The following is a 16,419-nucleotide window of genomic DNA, read 5'->3' as shown; positions in this document are numbered from 1 at the left end:
TACAATTACAACTTAATGGCTCACCTTTGAGTAAACATTCAAAATCAAACTAATTTTTCAATAACTACAGTAACTCTAGTTAGAATTAACTAGAATTATTAGAGTTATGAAAGCTGTCAGAGATAATTAAAATTTCTGGTATAAATGTCTAATTGGCTTCTCATATGCATGATATTGCTTTAATACTTTAACCACTAGTAAAATTCTGATAGCCCCAAGGGCTAAGATTCAGGTTGAAAAATTGCTGAGGAAGTGAGCCACCAAAGAGAATTTGGCAACAATTGGTTGGTGCAAAAGTTGTTGCGGTTTTGCCATTAAAAAGTAATGGCAAAAAAAAAAAAAAAAAAAAAAAATGCAGTTACTTTTGCACCAACCTATAGAACCGGGTTATTGAGTAGATGCTGACTGCTTCTTAAGCATCTGAATCCACTCATTCAACGTGTACCTATGGAGCATCTGCTTGGTGCCGGGTCTGGTGCAGGCAATCAGAATTCATCTGCATTTGGATCAAAGACCCCTGCCCTCAAGCGGTTCATTTTTAGCGGGTCAGGAGAGGACCCAGGGGAACCCTGATAACAAGTTCTGAATATTTTAGGAAAATGACAGGACACATTAGAAGGTGGCCAGCGATGTGTGAAAAAGACAACACCGAGATAAGAACACAGATGGGAAAGAAACCGATGAGGTATGAAGGAGGATTTTGCACGGTATATTCAGGATAGGTCTTACTGAGCGCTCGAGGTTTTAGCAAATAGTTGTGTGATAAAGTGACTGACTTCAGTTTTTGCTGCTTGAAAACATTTAAGCCTCAGTGGCCAAATGTTGGTCCTGGGCCTCTCGTCAGCTTGTCCCACATCTGGACAAGCTGAGAAGAAAGCCCAAGGGCTCCCACTTTCACACTGGCGGGAGATTCAGATCATGCAAGCCCGCATTCTGGGCACCTTTACCCAGCTCCACCCACCTGCTCACCACAGTAAAACTCCCAGCTATGCACCTGTCCTTGCTCTTTCCACTCGGTTTGAGACCTGCTTAAGAGGTTCGCCCTGTTCTGCCATTATGTAAATACACCTTGTTACACTGTCTTGGTGTGTGTGTGTGTGTGTGTGTGTGTCATCATTGCTCTCAACATTGAACTACATTTTGGAGCTGCGAGTCCACCCTTTCTTTGCAGGGGTTCTTAACAAGGGGACAGCTAGGGCGCGAAGTATCTGGCACATTCCTGGGACAGTGCAAATTGGCCTCCGCCTGAAGCGAGGGGAAACATAACTAGAGAAAGAATCACATTGTAAATAATGGGGGTGGGGGTTTTAGATCACAGGAAGCTTTATGGCTTTTTTAAAAAACATAGATTTTACTTTGAATGGAATAAACAACCATTGCAGGGCTTTGAGCATAGGATGGGCATGATTTGCTTTTGTTTATTTAGTTTACAGTAGCTGAATTGAGATATCATTCACATGCCATAAAATTTATTATTTTCAGTGCCTACAATTCAGTGGCTTTTAGTATATTCATAAACATATGGAATGTCACATGAATTTCCATGTCATGCTTACGCAGGGGCCCGGTTCCTCTTCTCTGTGTGTTCCGGTTTTATCAGATGTGCTGCCAAAGCGAGCACCTGAGTTTGACTTGCTCGGCGACCCTCTCGCCGCTGGGTTGAGAATAGCCAGAAGGAGCCAGGCTGTGGAGGAGCAGGGGACCTGGAGGGTGTGCCTGTGAATCCAGTGACAAAGGATGGCGTTTGCAGCTGCGATGGTGAGTAGCAGGGACATGGTAACAATCCATGGGGTTCTGGGTCTTCCAAAGGCAGAGACAACAGGATTTCCTGATGAGTTGGGTGTTGCAAGTGCTGTTTGTTCTGTTCAAAATTAGGACGTCCTAGACAGGAAATGGGAACTGAAAGGGCAGCCAGTTCCCGCCCACAGACACAGAAAAAGGAAGAGCTGTTTTCTGCTTCTAGTGACAGGAGACACCTGATGTGGTGCAGATTCTGTGAAACGAAGGAAGGTCTCCAACTTCCAGGCCCAAAGTCCCTAAACATACATAGAGTCCAGGGGTAGAGCCACTAAATTTCCCCGAGAGAGAGTACCACCAGCCCAAGAACCAAATAGAGACTATGTCCACAGCAGCCACTCAGGACAAAGGGAAGTAACAGACAGACGTCCAAAAACCAGTACATAGTGATGACCAAATAAACGGAAGGCTACACACTGTTTTAGGAATTTGTACTGTGTTACTGCATTGCTGCTGTATTTTGCTTTTCTCTCCTTCTCTGTTGCTCTCTATTTTTCTGTCTCTCCATTCTTCTCTATATTTCTCTCCATTTCTCCCTTTCTATTCCTTCTTGCTGTCTCTCTCTGTATCTGTCTCTCTCCATTTCTATCTCTCTATATATTTCTTCCTGTCTATTCTCTCCCGTCCAGCTTTCTCTCTTTCCCTCTGTGTGTGTATGTGTGTATCTGCTTGTATGTCTCTGTTTCTTTCTCTTTCTATATATATCTTTCTTTCTCTCTCTTAATTTTTAAAGCACTTCTTTGAAGGCTGTCTAACATTGTCTTGGCTCAGTAAAAAACACAGGAGAGTTTCCACACCACAGTAGGTATTGGTGGGAGGCTCAGAGCTCCTGGATTCTCTGTCTGGCCATGGCAGCGCCAGGTTTGCATGGTGCCATATACCCCCAGGAGTTACTGAAATGGTAATGAGGTTGGGAAGTATAAAAACAAGAAGGAAAATTTGAGGACAACCAAGGTGGACAACCTCCCCACTCCAAGATTTTTTTTAGAGCTTTTGATTACCAGAGGCCTTATTTTATATTGCAATTAAGAAGACTTGAAAAGTACCTCATCAAACAAGCTTGCATAAATGAAAGCACTGGGGAGCCAACTGGGTACAGTTAATTTTATTTACACTCTCTCTCCACTCTGGCTTTATTTATCGCCAAGCAGGTGGAAGGGTAGAATCCACCAGAGGGTAAATCACTAGTTCTGTGTGAACGGGAATGTCTTTCTAGCACGTTGTTCAAAAATAGATCACAAGTGAGATTGACACAATTCAGAGTAGCTTGTTTTCCTCCTTAAATGTCATGGTAATGCGCTCCTGTCTCGACAAAGCCCAGGTTGCACAGCCGTGCACAAAGGCCGGGGTTCTCAAGTTCCTCTGGCTCCTACTTGAGGAAATGCTGTGTTCAAATCCAGAAGGAAAATGCCAGGGTTGAAGTTCAGATGCAAAAAAACACCAATTAGAAAAAACAATCTGCTCAGCCCATTATATCCGGTTTAACAACCATCCTTTATTATTTGGGGACATTAAAACTAAAAGGGCCATTGGTGCTGTTATGGAATATTAGATTGATTTTTAAATCCTCCACACACTCAAGACTTCATTGCTTCTTGCCAAAACACAGTCATCCTGCACTGAAACAGAGTTGATCTTTGAAGGTTGATGAAATACACAGGACTGGCTGCATTCCACTGGAGAAGATGCCTTATAAGGTGAACAGAACCCAGGGTTTGTCAAAGATGTTATGATATACTGGGGCTGCTGATATAAGAATATATGGAGTAAGAATTGAGACATAAATTATGGATTTTAAAACTTCTTGAATTTTTTTAAGATCTATAGATCACGCATAAAAGTACACTTAAAAGTAAGATAGAGAGAATGACAGCTATCGTCATTCCAAATCTTCTCAAAGTAAAGATTCTAATGTAAATCTTCTGGGATCACAAGCATTTTCAAATGCACACGAAAACAATTGTAATCAGTTCCCAATAATATGAAAATAAATCAGAGTGAAGATTCCTTGGGAGATGTGTTGAGGGGTTGATAAAATGTTGATATTTAGATACAATGTGTTGTAGATTTTTTTCTGTATTTGCATTGTGTTGTGTGCTATTTATCAAACATAAATCAATTTCAGTTTCTCTAAGACAAATATGAAAATTTCTGGTAGCCATTTCTAATAGAAAAGCGATCCCACCTGTCTCTCCTTTCAGAAAAGCTTGAATGGACATGCCCAGATCAAAAGTAGGATTTTTTTTCCCTTCTTTGAGCTTTGCTTTTTGTGTTGGTTTGTATTTACTTATTTATTTTCTCATTCTGAGGTGACTTTTCTGCTTGGAGGAACTGCTACAAAGGAGTATTTTATCTTAAATTGCATTTAGACTTGGTTTTAAGAAGAACTAATGACATGAGTACTAAACGTTAGAATTGGTACACACTAGTAAGTTATACTCCCATAAAGGTGTTGAATTATGAGTTTTAAGCAGGTTTAATGTGTACCCAAATCTTCAGATTGTTGTATTCATTGTTAGAGCATTTGAGTGTTTCCTTAATAAAAGAGTTTATAACAGAGACAATTTAGTACATATGTTTCTAATTTACTCACACTTAGCTCATTGAAGCCTGATTTTGTAGAAGAAATATCACGTCCAAGAAGACACGGGGAGGCACTTTTCTTGGAAAAAGGAAGTAATGTTCTTTTATTTTATAGTTCACAAATGGACTTCTAAAGATTTGAATGTGTTTCAAATGTATGAAATTCCAAAGTTCATGCATGTCCTAAATTTGGCCAGCCGTTCTTTTGTTTCTATTAGAATGATGTCACAGTGTGGGACTCAAGGCAGAGAAACAACCAAACCTCTCCACCGAAGAAGCAGAAATTGAATTTCCAGTATTCCTTTCTCTTGCAACTCCCTTAGATTGAAGCCAAATCGCCTGCACGCAGACATTGTCGATCCATGATGTCATACTTCCCAGTAATTAAAAAACCAAGTTACAGCCCTGAGCAAATTTAGTAGTTTTTACAATTCATTTTAATGCTTTTTTTCAGAGATTTTATTGTTCTGTAGAATCCTATCAACTCTCAGTAAATAGTATGTTTAAGTTTTGGAAGCTCTGTTTTGGAAGCTAAATCACGCATTCCCTTCTGGATTATTGGAGAGAGAACGTGATGTTGAGTTCAAAGGCTTGGAAGCCACAGACCTAGGTGCTTCCCACATTCTCAGCTCTGTGATCTTGTACAGAATATTTTGTCTCTGTGTTTCAGTTGCTTCAACTATAAAATGAGGGGTAAAACTCACTTGCAATTTTGGTGAAATGAAGTAAAAGAGACCATGCCTGCAAAACAAGGAACAGCAGTGGGCATTCCTAGTCCCTCAGCAAATGCCAGTTTCCTTCTTTCTTATTTCGTCTCACAAGGAATCTCCCTATAATGAGTTTTGCCAGATAACAAAAACCTACTTTTAATAACATTTCGGGGAGTAACATTTCTATGGCAACTGAGATTTATCATCTTATTGGAGAATTTAAAGCGTCCAATGGATAGTGAAACTACATTTTGAACTAGAATTTAAGCATATTTAATTAAAGTTTTAATAATGCATTATAGACCTTTGGCCTCTACAAAAAAGAGGAAAATTGGAGGGCGTCTTGCCACACTCTTCTGTTTCTCTCTCCCTGACCGTTCCTTTTATCACGGCCATTTCCCTAAGCATCGTATGAACCCTGAGAGCATGCAACAGAGGCTAGGTGCTGCTCCCACCAGAGCCACTGCTGGGACAGCCACGGCGTGGTTGTTGAGTCCAGCACAAATAATTTTTTTGAAAGAGACAAGATTGGAAAGGATGTGTGTGGATGTCCATATGTATGGTAAATTGTAAAACTGTGTTTTCCGAATACTTCCACGTTTCCACAATAAGGCCATGAGCACCCTGCCCAGGTGACCAGGCACCTGCCCAGCATGGTGGGGTGCTTCCTGGTATTATCTCCCCTTCTTGCCCTCCCACACTGGGACCTAGTGACACTCAAAAGCATGATAAAACCTCTCAGGCCTTTTCGGTGTTGCACTTCACCTGACCCCCAATAAAGTGACTTACCCACAGGTTCTCCCTCTCCCTGCCTCCCTCTCTGTGTGTGTCTCTCTCTCTTTCTCTGTCTGTCTCCCTGTTTGTCTGTCTCTTTTTCTATGTCTCTCCCTCTGTCTATGTGTCTCTCACTCTCTGTCTCTCTCTGTGTGTCTCTCTCACTCTGTCTGTGTGTCTCTCACTCTCTGTCTCTCTCTGCGTGTCTATCTCCGTGTCTCTTTGTATCTCTCATTCTCTCTCTCTCTGTCTCTCCCTCTCTGTGTCCCTCTCTCAGACACCCTCTTTTCCTCTCCCTGTCTCCCTCTCTGTCTCTGTCTCTCCCTGTCTCTCTCCCGGCCTCACAGGCTTGGTGCCTCCCTACCCTGGGCATTCGTCCTGTCTGGGCCCTGTGAGTGTGTCCTGCCCCATCCCTGTCTCTGGTCTTGAGTGGGGCCCCTAGTTCCATGCTCCTCTGAGTGTAACTTCCTGGACTGTGCTGAAGGATCCTTAAAGCCCCCACGTGGGCTCCTCTCCCATCTACCCCACACCGTAACTTAACACAGTGTAAAATCCAGCCCTAGTGTCTACACTCTGGACCCTCTGAACCTAAGGCTCCACTGACATGAGCCATAGCCCTGGCGGACATTGTTCTTGTTGTTCTGAGGAGGCACAGGGAAGTGGTACCCCAGGCACAAACCACAGAACTGGGCCCCCTCATCCTAGATATGAGCTGCTGTCTCCCACTGTCTCTGTCGCTCTCTGAGGGGCCTCCTAAGCTGCTGCCTGGCCCCACTGCTGCAGCACAAACGCCTCCGCTGGGGCCACCTTCCGCCCTGTGTCCCGGTCTTCTGCAGGCCTGTGCTCTGATGGCCACGCGCTGCTCTCCACATTTGGAATTACTTCAGATGGGAGATTTTGCTTCCCTTCTCCTCCAGCCTCCAACCTCCATGTACTCAGCCACCCTCTCTCTCTCTCCATCTCAGAGGACTAAACTCGGTCCGTGCTTCTTGGAGAAGGCAGCGTGGCCCAGCCACACAAAGCCTGGCCATGGCTGCACAAACCTCAAAGGGAAATCTGCCTCTTATTAGCTGTGTGCCTGCAGGTGACTTTCCAGAACATCCTGGCCCTCACTTCCTTCTCTGTAGGATGATGAACACGACCTGCCCCCAGCCGAGGGTGGCCATGGGCATGACAATCACACATGGTTTAAGATTGTTTCTCACCTGTATGCCTCTGTTCTGCTCTTGGTTCTTATATATCTGCCATTTCCTACTACGTAAGTGGCCTTTGTTAAAAATATGTTCTAACTTGCAGCTAATAGTATTCAACTTTATAAATCAGTGTGGAAAATCCCAGCTAAGACAGCTGTCTGCACAAGCGACCTGGAACAGACCTTGCAAATGCAACATTACATATAGAGACAGTCTTCCAATCTGTCCTACTCATGCTCTGGGCAAAAACCCATGTGCCAATTGTTACTCACATGACAGGGACTACCTCTGACAATACTTGGAGGGGCTTGTTCCCTCAAACAGGAAAATTGAGAATGATTGAACAGTCAGTGAGCAAATTTCCAATCTCTAGTAGGGCAATTATAAAACTAAGACATTACAGAGGAGCTTGGAAAGTAGTTTTCATTCTCCCTTCGATGTGGAATGGATTATAGTATACTTGGGCAGGAGTAGTTTAAAAAGAATCACCTTTTTGGTCCCATTGGTATCTACATTTATGTATTCCATGTACATTCCCATGGGTTCCATGTTCCTTTAGACTCCCTTTAGACTACTTGTTCCTTTAGATGCCCTTCCTTTAGACTAGGTTGTGACATCCTATTTGTGTGGAGCCCTATTAGTATTTCTGGGTTTTTGCTTTTTATTTATTTATCTATTTATTTATTGATGGAGTCTCGCTCTGTCACCCAGGCTAGAGTGCAATGGTGCACTCTTGGCTCACTGCAACCTCCACCTCCCGGGTTCAAGTGATTCTCCCACCTCAGCCTCCCTAGTAGCTGGGATTACAGGCACCTGCCATCATGCTGGCTAATTTTTATAGAGATGGAATTTCACTATGTTGGCTAGGCTGGTCTTGAACCCCTGACCTTGAGTGATCTGCCTGCCTCAGCCTCCCAAACTGCTGGGATTACAGGCATGAGCCACCACGCCCGGCCAGCTTCTTAAATTTTTAAGAGCAGGTTCAACCCTTTCTTTCACAATAGTAAATTGGAATGAGAGACATTAATCAATTTTTTTCTGCCAGTCATCTTGTTTACTCATTGCCTTCTCTTCTTTCCTCTTACGCCTTGTCTCTATAAGAATTCTTTTCTTCCGTCTTCTTGCTCACAGCTTCTGTTTAGCTACAGCAGTGATGAGGGGATAGGTGAAGAACTGAAATGGCAGATTCCAGTTTTTATTATTGCTGTTTCTCAATTATCACAACAACTAAACAAAGCAAGAAAATCACATAAATGGTTTAGAACAGGATTTCTCAACCTCAGCACCATTGACACCATGGGCAGGATCATTCTTTGTTGAGAGGGGGCTATCTTACGCCTTGGAGGATGTTTAACAGCATCCCGGGCCTCCCCCAACCGGATGCCTGCAACAAGCCCTCAACCATCATGAAAGTCAAAAAGTCTCCAGGCATTGCCAAATGTACCCTGTAGGGGCAAAATCAGACTCAGTTGAGACCCACTGGTTTAGAATCAGTATCTTTTCATAAAGCGATGATATTCAGCAAAGGCATTTTCATATGGAGTTACTTGAACTGCTAGGTATTAAACAGTATCTAAAATAATTTATTACAACAGTAACTACAATAAGAGCTCCCCTATTTGGGGTACTTACAATGCACAAGACAATATCTTGAATTCTGCACATTCATAATCTAATTTCACCCCTAGATGACACTGAATACCTCTGTGAGACTTGCATAAACCTAGGCATAATGCACAAACACATTTAGAGTCTCCGTTTCTGTCGCCTCATGGTCACGCTGGTATTCATTGACATAGCCTCAACTTTCCTCACACTATTCAGCATCAATTGTTTCATTTTTAAATACTTTTAACTACTGATTTATATTAGAGTGGATAGTCATTAAAACATAGTTACCTGAAATTTCCTTCCTTAAAAATAATTTTGCTGTTTTATTTTTCTGTATCCTTCTCAGTGTTGGACAACATATTTTTTGTTTGTTTGTTTTTGAGACAAAGTCTCACTCTGTTGCCCAGGTTGGAGTGTAGCGGCATGATCTTGGCTCACTGCAACCTCTGCCTCCTGGGTTCAAGTGACTCTTGTGTGTCGGCCTCCTGAGTAGCTGGGATTACTGGCACCTGCCAGCACACCTGGCTAATATTTGTAATTTTAGTAGAGACAGGGTTTCACCATGTTGATCAGGCTGGTCTCGAACTCCCAACCTCAGGTGATCCACCTGCCTCAGTCTCCCAGAGTGCTGGGATTACAGGCATGAGCCACTGCACCCAACCTGGGCAACACATTTAGTTGATTCTCTTTTCAGTGTTCTAAAGTGATCATATTGTGTATTTAAGAGCATCGTGACCAAGTAAACTGTCACTTTGGGAGTAAAGCGACTATGAGGGTTGCCTTGGTCTATGGAATCATTAGTAGAAAGATACTTCTTCATTACACAAGTTTTCTTCTTCACTGATGAAAACTGAATTTTAGAATTCATTGCAGGATTGTCGAAGAAATAAATTCACAATGTATACAATTCCTGTTTTATATGTCATGTGGCTCATTCTACATGCAATAAAATATATTTTTATTTTCATTAAAAAAAATCACATTTATCTAAAATCATTCCTCCAGAATTGGGTCATGTTACAAAAAAATGTTGTGAGTGACTTGTCCAGCTAAGAGTGGGAAACTCATAATTCATTGTCAAGCCACTGATACACTGGTGGAAGCTGAAATTAAAACTGTGTCTGAAGACAGATTGACACTCAAGGCCAAGTCTCTACCATTGCCTGCAATTGATGATAGAATTTAACTGGACAGGCTCATCTGGACATGTTGAAAAATTATTTCATATCCTGAACTCAAATGATTAATAAGTATTTTATTCCTTTCAATAAATCACCGACATATTGAAGATATATGAACAGGCTTTTCTATGTCCAAAGTGCATCAATAAAGAATTTTCTATACGTTAAGAAAAAAGTGGCTCACAAGTTGTAAATGTTAAACATGCCACTGAATTCCTAAAGGAAGATACAAGAGCTGTCTTCTCCAGCAAAGCTACTGGACTTCCTTGTGTTGTAATAATCATGATAATTAGGACCTATTTCCAGTGTGTTGTGCCTATCTGCCTTCTCAGTCACTGTCTAGAAAGACATAAAACTTTTGAATAAGCAATAAATATTTTCAACCATGGGCTTCATGAACCAATTAAAACTGTACCCAAAGCCAGTAATATACATAGCAGTTTCTGGCCTTACATTTTACAAGGCAGAATAAAGAGTACCATAGACATATTTCTATTTTGAGTGTGACACGCACTGAACAGGGTTGCACCATTCATTTCCCAAAGTAACCTCAAGTGAAGGACTTGATAATATAATAAACAATATTAAACAAGAAAGTTATTTTAAAAAAAGAACAAATTTCACAGAGATTATGGATGTTCCTATAAGCCCGTGGACGTTCCTCTGCACAAACACAATTTGTAATGATTATTGGTCAATAATTCTATATTAAATTGAAGAAGTAATATTTAATAATGTGTAATAAATTGCATATTTTAACAGTCTTCTGTATATCAGATATTTTGCTGAACACTTAGAGATAAGACAGTCATAATATCTCATCACTCATGGGATCTTCATTTGCCTTAATAGATAACCAAAATATTGGATTTTTTACCATCCTCTAACATAAAATAGATAAGACAAAGGATAAAATCTAGTCATCATTAAATGTATTGAGATAATAGTGTGAAGATAGTTTTGCAAAAGTTCTGTCACGTATTCATTTAATAAAAACAATTTCAAAGCCTCTAAAACTATCTATGTACTCTTTGCTGCACCTGTCACTAGGTTCAGAATGTTAAAGAAATCAGACAAGTTCTTCTTTGCTCTCATGGATTATCTATTCTACACTGGGAAGACAAACCTGAATATACACACAAGTGTGCAGGATGATCAGCATGTGACATCGTGATAGTGCAGACAGAGTCTCAGCTGGGCATCGCTTGGCAGCTGTTTTATGTGGCACAGGTAAGAGATGAGGGCTGTTAGGTTTTGCATTTGCTAAACACAAACACAAAACCTGGTGGAACGCAAACTAAAAATCAAAACTTGCCTGCCACTCCTGCATTCCATTACAATTTAAAAATAAAACACTGGCTAGACTGGAACACAGTAATGAAAATAAGTTATCAACAGAGGTCTGTGTTTGTTGGCCAACTGCGTGGGCCACGTCCTCTCCATTGTAATTAGTCTCACCAGAAGCACGTAAATCTGGGCCTGTCCTTTGGCCTTCCCCTAAGGCTCATTACCAGACCTGGGAGGTGCCATCTAAGATAAAATGAGTTCACAGGTCAAATGACCATAGTGCTGGGATTACAACCAAGACCAAATGACAACAAATGAAGCAACATATAACATGTAAACCTGAATTGTTGTAATTGACAAGAATTTTAAAATTAAAACAAAATCTTTAAAAGGATAAAGGAGGATTTTTTAATCTGAAAAAGAAACAAGAAATAATAATCCATCAAATAGAACTATTAAGTATAATGTGTAGTAGTTGAAATGAAATAAACAAACACTGAAGAAAAACAAGTAAGACGAACATAGCTGAAGAATGATGGAGTAGAAAGATTCAACTGAGGAATCCTCGGATAAAACAGCAGAAAAGGGTAAACACTGACATGCAGAAACATCCACATCTGGATAACAGGAGTCCTATAAAACAAGAGAAACTAAAAGAGAAGAGGGCATATTTAAAGGAAGCATGATGAAAGGTTTTATGTTTTACAGCAGTGGTGTTCAAACTTGAAACAAGGTGTCCACATCACCTAGAGGCAGTTGGGACTGCCAGATCCAGAGATTCTCACCCAGTGGATCTGGTGTGGGGAAGGAAACTGTGATTACAACAAAACTGAAGATTCTAGAGACCAACTCTGAAAACCACTGTTTGAAAGAAAAAAGAAAGTCATTTGATTAAATGTAGTACAGAGAATTGAAAAAAAACTGCACATGTGAACTTTCTAATAAAGTGAGGAATATGTGCTGCAAGGATCATTTAAATGCACTCGAAGATACAGAGCAGACTGCCTGCAAAGGGAAAAGTCATATTGATATCACTAGATGCAAGAAAACAATTAAGTCGTATTTTAAAATTAACTTGGAAAATGTAAAATTTTGAATCTGTAATGTTTTAGCTAACCAAATTGTTATGTAAAATAAAGCCAGAGCACTTACGTTCTCAGCCATACCTTTGAAATATCACTTTTTAAAATCAATTTGAGAAACATTTTCGAAGACTTTTTCAAATAAAAGGAAAAATAAATTCATAAGAATTTAGCCAAAAAATACAGAAAATACGATTAATTAAATTTATTAAAATCTATCTTTTTTCTAAAGAAGAGGTAGATTAAAAAAATATATATTCACAACACCTGCAATGGTTAAATTTATGTCAGCTTGACTGGGCTTTGGTGCCCAGTTGTTTGGATAAACACTAGCCTAGATATTGCTGTGAAGGTTTTTGTTTTTGTTTTTCAAATGTGATTAGCATTTACAATCAGTAGGCAAAGTAAAGCAAATTAGCCTTCATAATGTGGTTGTGACTTGTGAAGTCAGTTTAAGGACTTAAGAGTGGTAATTGAGATTTCCTAAAGGAGGAATTCTGTCTCAAGATTGCATCATAGAAAGCCTGTCTGAGTTGCCAGCCTGCCTGGCCTGCCCTGCAGAATTTAGGACTCAAGAAGGCAACATCAACTCTTGCCTAAATTTCCAGCCTACCAAGCTATAGACTTCATAGCCAATTCCCTTAAACAAATGGCAAATCTCTATCATCTATCTATTATCTATCTATCTATCTATCTATCTATCTATCTATCTATCTATCTGCTTACCTACCTACCTATGTGAAGCGCCCTAGCAATTCTGAAGGAGCTAGAAAAAGAAACCTAGGTATAGCCACGTGGTATGGGATTATGTGTGTGTGGATGAAATAAATTTGACATGAGAACACACTAGTGTATTTGTAATGAAGGAAAAATATACATGACAATATATCTCCAAAATTCTAAGGATATGTAAGCCTCAATATAATTTTTATGTTAAAGGTAAACAAGAATAAAAATAGGTCCTATGACTTTTAAACTAAAGGAAAAAGATGTATCCAATACAAAGTTGAAAAGAAGACAGAATAAGAAAGAACATCCAATGCAAAATAGAAAGTAGGTGAGAAACACATGTCTCAATATAACAACGAAAAATCAGGTTTGATTTTTAAAATCCACCAATATTTGACATAATGGAAGCAAACAAGTAACACTGAAAGCTAAAGAACAAAAAATATTACATATTGGTAAAAAAAAAAAAATAGATCTAAAGACATAATCACTTTAAACATCAATACGTGTACCAATATTTACAAGACCTGAGAGACTCATAGAAAAAGGCAGAAAAATAACAAATGTAATTTATGATACTCTTCCCTTAAAAGCTTATAGATTAAGAAGACAAAAATAAGCAAAAATGTAGAATATATACATAACATAATTTATAAACTTGAACTATTGTGACTGTATAAATAGGCATATATGTAAAATTCTAGAGGTCACAAATAAAAAAACTTTCTATACATTTATAAAAATTAGTCATGTAATAACCACAAAGCAACTTTCCAAAAAACACCAATAAGTCAGTAACATGACTCAGTTTTAAATAAAAGGTAGCTTAAACATTTTTAAATAGCTCAAAAAAGCAATGTTATTAAATTACCATTGGATTCAAAGGAAGTCAAAAGAAAAATTATAGCATATTTAATATGGACTAATAATTAAACACTATGTGTCCAAATATAAGTGAAAGTAGAAGTAAAGTTAAGCTGATACCTCTAAATGTATTTTATCAGGACTCAAAAACTCATCTTTTCAGAAAAAGAGGATATATCAATAAATGAAGCAAATAGTGGAAAAAGAGAAATAACATCAAAAACAAAATTGGAAACAATGAAAATAAAATAATACAACAATATATTTAACACAGCAATTACATAGATAAACATTTTAATCTATGTAGATAAAAATTGTTTAGGAAGACATTGAAGCTTGCATAAACTAATAAAAGTATACATACATTGATATGCTAATCAAAACATTACTTTTCCCAAAAGCCTCAGAATCCCACATTACTTTGAAACAATCCTAAAATTAGAGAAAAACTAAAAGGATAGAAAAAAAAAAAAGTCCTTTTTCTACCCTGAACCATCTGAGAAAAAGTTATCAGCTGGGAGCCCATCACCACTAAATACTTTAGTATCTTTTCCCTACAAGCAAGGGCATCCTCCTAGATAACCTCACTACTCATAATCCTCAAAGTCAGGAAGTCAGCATTGACACATTACTGTACCTAACCCTCAGGCCCAATTTCCCCAATTGTTTCAATGTTTATCATAGTAAAAGGAGCCAGCTCAGGATCACAGGTTGATTTGAGTTAATCATTTCTCTTTAGGCTTCTTTGGTCTGGACGAGTTCCTCATACTTCCCTTGATTTTCTTGATTTTGATGATCTGAAGTTGACTGCAGGATGACAGTTCTCCATGGTTTCTTTGGTTACTGCATATCTTGCAAGGAAAGACACTGACTACTTTTGTTCCAGATTATCATTTTAAAGATGATTGTTTAGCAAATAGTTTTGGAAGATAAATAGAGTTTCTCCCTTGGGACATACTTACTGCCCATTGTACTGCAATTCCTTTTGCATCAACCTAATAAAAGATTCAGGTTCCCTGAGCTCAGGGTTCCTCTATGGTAACACAACCTGCTGTATGTCCAGGTGTTACTGGTCTTGTTTGTGCTGCTTTATGGGAAATGATCTTAGGAAACCAACGCAAAAGCTGGTTCTCTTACTCCTGTGACTGCTGTGTGTAATGAAGTCTTTGTCTCTGACCTAGGAGTCTTAACGTCTTTTGCTGGCATCCATCACATTGTAGCAAGCTAAAATTTTAGCTTTTAAGCAGAGTAAAATCTCAGACCCTCACAGTTCTTAGAACTCAGAGGCCAATTCTTTGGTAGGGCATCCCTCAATTTGGTTTTGACAGGTATTTTCTCATGATTAGATTTAGGAAATCCCTTAATTTTGTTACATATCATAAAACTGTCATATTAGACATTATGCAAAACTTCTGACATATTTCTTTATGACTAGAAACTAGACAAAAATGTTCACAATCACTTCTGCTATGCTGGAAAGAAAGAATTACAATAGTTATTCTTTGTGGATGATATGATCATCCACAAAGAAAAGCCAAAAAATCAATTATTAATATTAGAATAAACACAATAGTTTATCAAGGTCACTTTACAATGACCAGTTTACAAAAACTAATAATATTTATCTTCACTAACAATACAAAATTAGAAAATAAAATAATACATAAGATATTTGCATTCATGGTAAAAACTGTAATATTTTTAAAGAATTGACTAAAGAAAGAAGTCAAAAACCTCCCTGGGGAAAAATCCTTTATCTATTAAAGGAACTTATAGATTTGAATAGAAGGAGAAACATTCAATGATTCATTAGTATTTTTAGTTTCTAAGTATTATCAAATGATGATTAGCCACGTACTAGAAGGCCAGTTCCATATAGGCCTATCAAATCGTTAAGTGTGTTTTTTTTTTTTTTAGGAAAAAAAAATAGTATACACGAATATTTATTCTTTTTACTCATCTCTAGATTTTTTTGTGTCTGTCTTTTCCTGTTTCAGGGTAGTGATCCGGAGTAACCACCATTGCCAACTCTCTAACAAATTAACAGCGTCTAAAACACAACTGCCCATGCCTCTGAGTGAGTACAGTGTGAAAAAAGTTTGTCAATATTAGTTTGCAAATCAGAGTTCTAATGGGATGTCTATCCACTTTACAGTCAAGTTAATAAGAGAGTCAGAGAGAGGAAGAAGAGGAAAACATGTGATGGTGGCACCCTGGGGTGATGCCAGTGGTTATTTAGCTTGTAACTAAACGTCATCTGCCCCACTCTTTCACCCAGCTTCTCCTCATCGGAGGGTGCAGGAGTGGGCACCGCAGCATACATACATGTGTAGTTGACCATTCCACGTTGCCATTTCTCCCTGCTGGTGCACTCCTGCTGCTGTTAACAGTGGAGGGAGAGCTAGCCTAATGAATTATGACGGGAACATCGCTATGGTTTAGAATTCCCTATAGGAAACACTGTCGTGATTTTGAGGGGATAGAATTAAAAATTAATATTTTAAATATATTAAATCCATATACTTTGACATTTAATATTTTTATTATTAATTTTAAAATACATGAAGCTTCAGACAAATTATTTTTAATTATTTATTTTGATATTCAT

At 38.8% G+C, this 16,419-nt stretch overlaps 1 long non-coding RNA gene and 1 other non-coding gene across 2 annotated transcripts; one reads left to right on the top strand and one right to left on the bottom strand.

The window, feature by feature from the left end:
- Nucleotides 1-1,210: 1,210 nt before the first annotated feature.
- Nucleotides 1,211-16,182, top strand: LOC103237801 (uncharacterized). The gene is made up of 3 exons (XR_005235145.2): nucleotides 1,211-1,758; nucleotides 10,900-11,079; nucleotides 15,809-16,182. It is a non-coding gene; the product is annotated as an uncharacterized lncRNA (long non-coding RNA).
- Nucleotides 1,516-1,621, bottom strand: LOC119618845 (U6 spliceosomal RNA). Its single transcript, XR_005235209.1, has one exon. It is a non-coding gene; the product is annotated as a U6 spliceosomal RNA (small nuclear RNA).
- Nucleotides 16,183-16,419: the final 237 nt, after the last annotated feature.

This window comes from Chlorocebus sabaeus, chromosome 9 (genome assembly GCF_047675955.1).
Source record: "Chlorocebus sabaeus isolate Y175 chromosome 9, mChlSab1.0.hap1, whole genome shotgun sequence".
NCBI classification, from domain to species: domain Eukaryota; kingdom Metazoa; phylum Chordata; class Mammalia; order Primates; family Cercopithecidae; genus Chlorocebus; species Chlorocebus sabaeus.
This window is presented reverse-complemented; position numbering and strand designations above follow the sequence as displayed.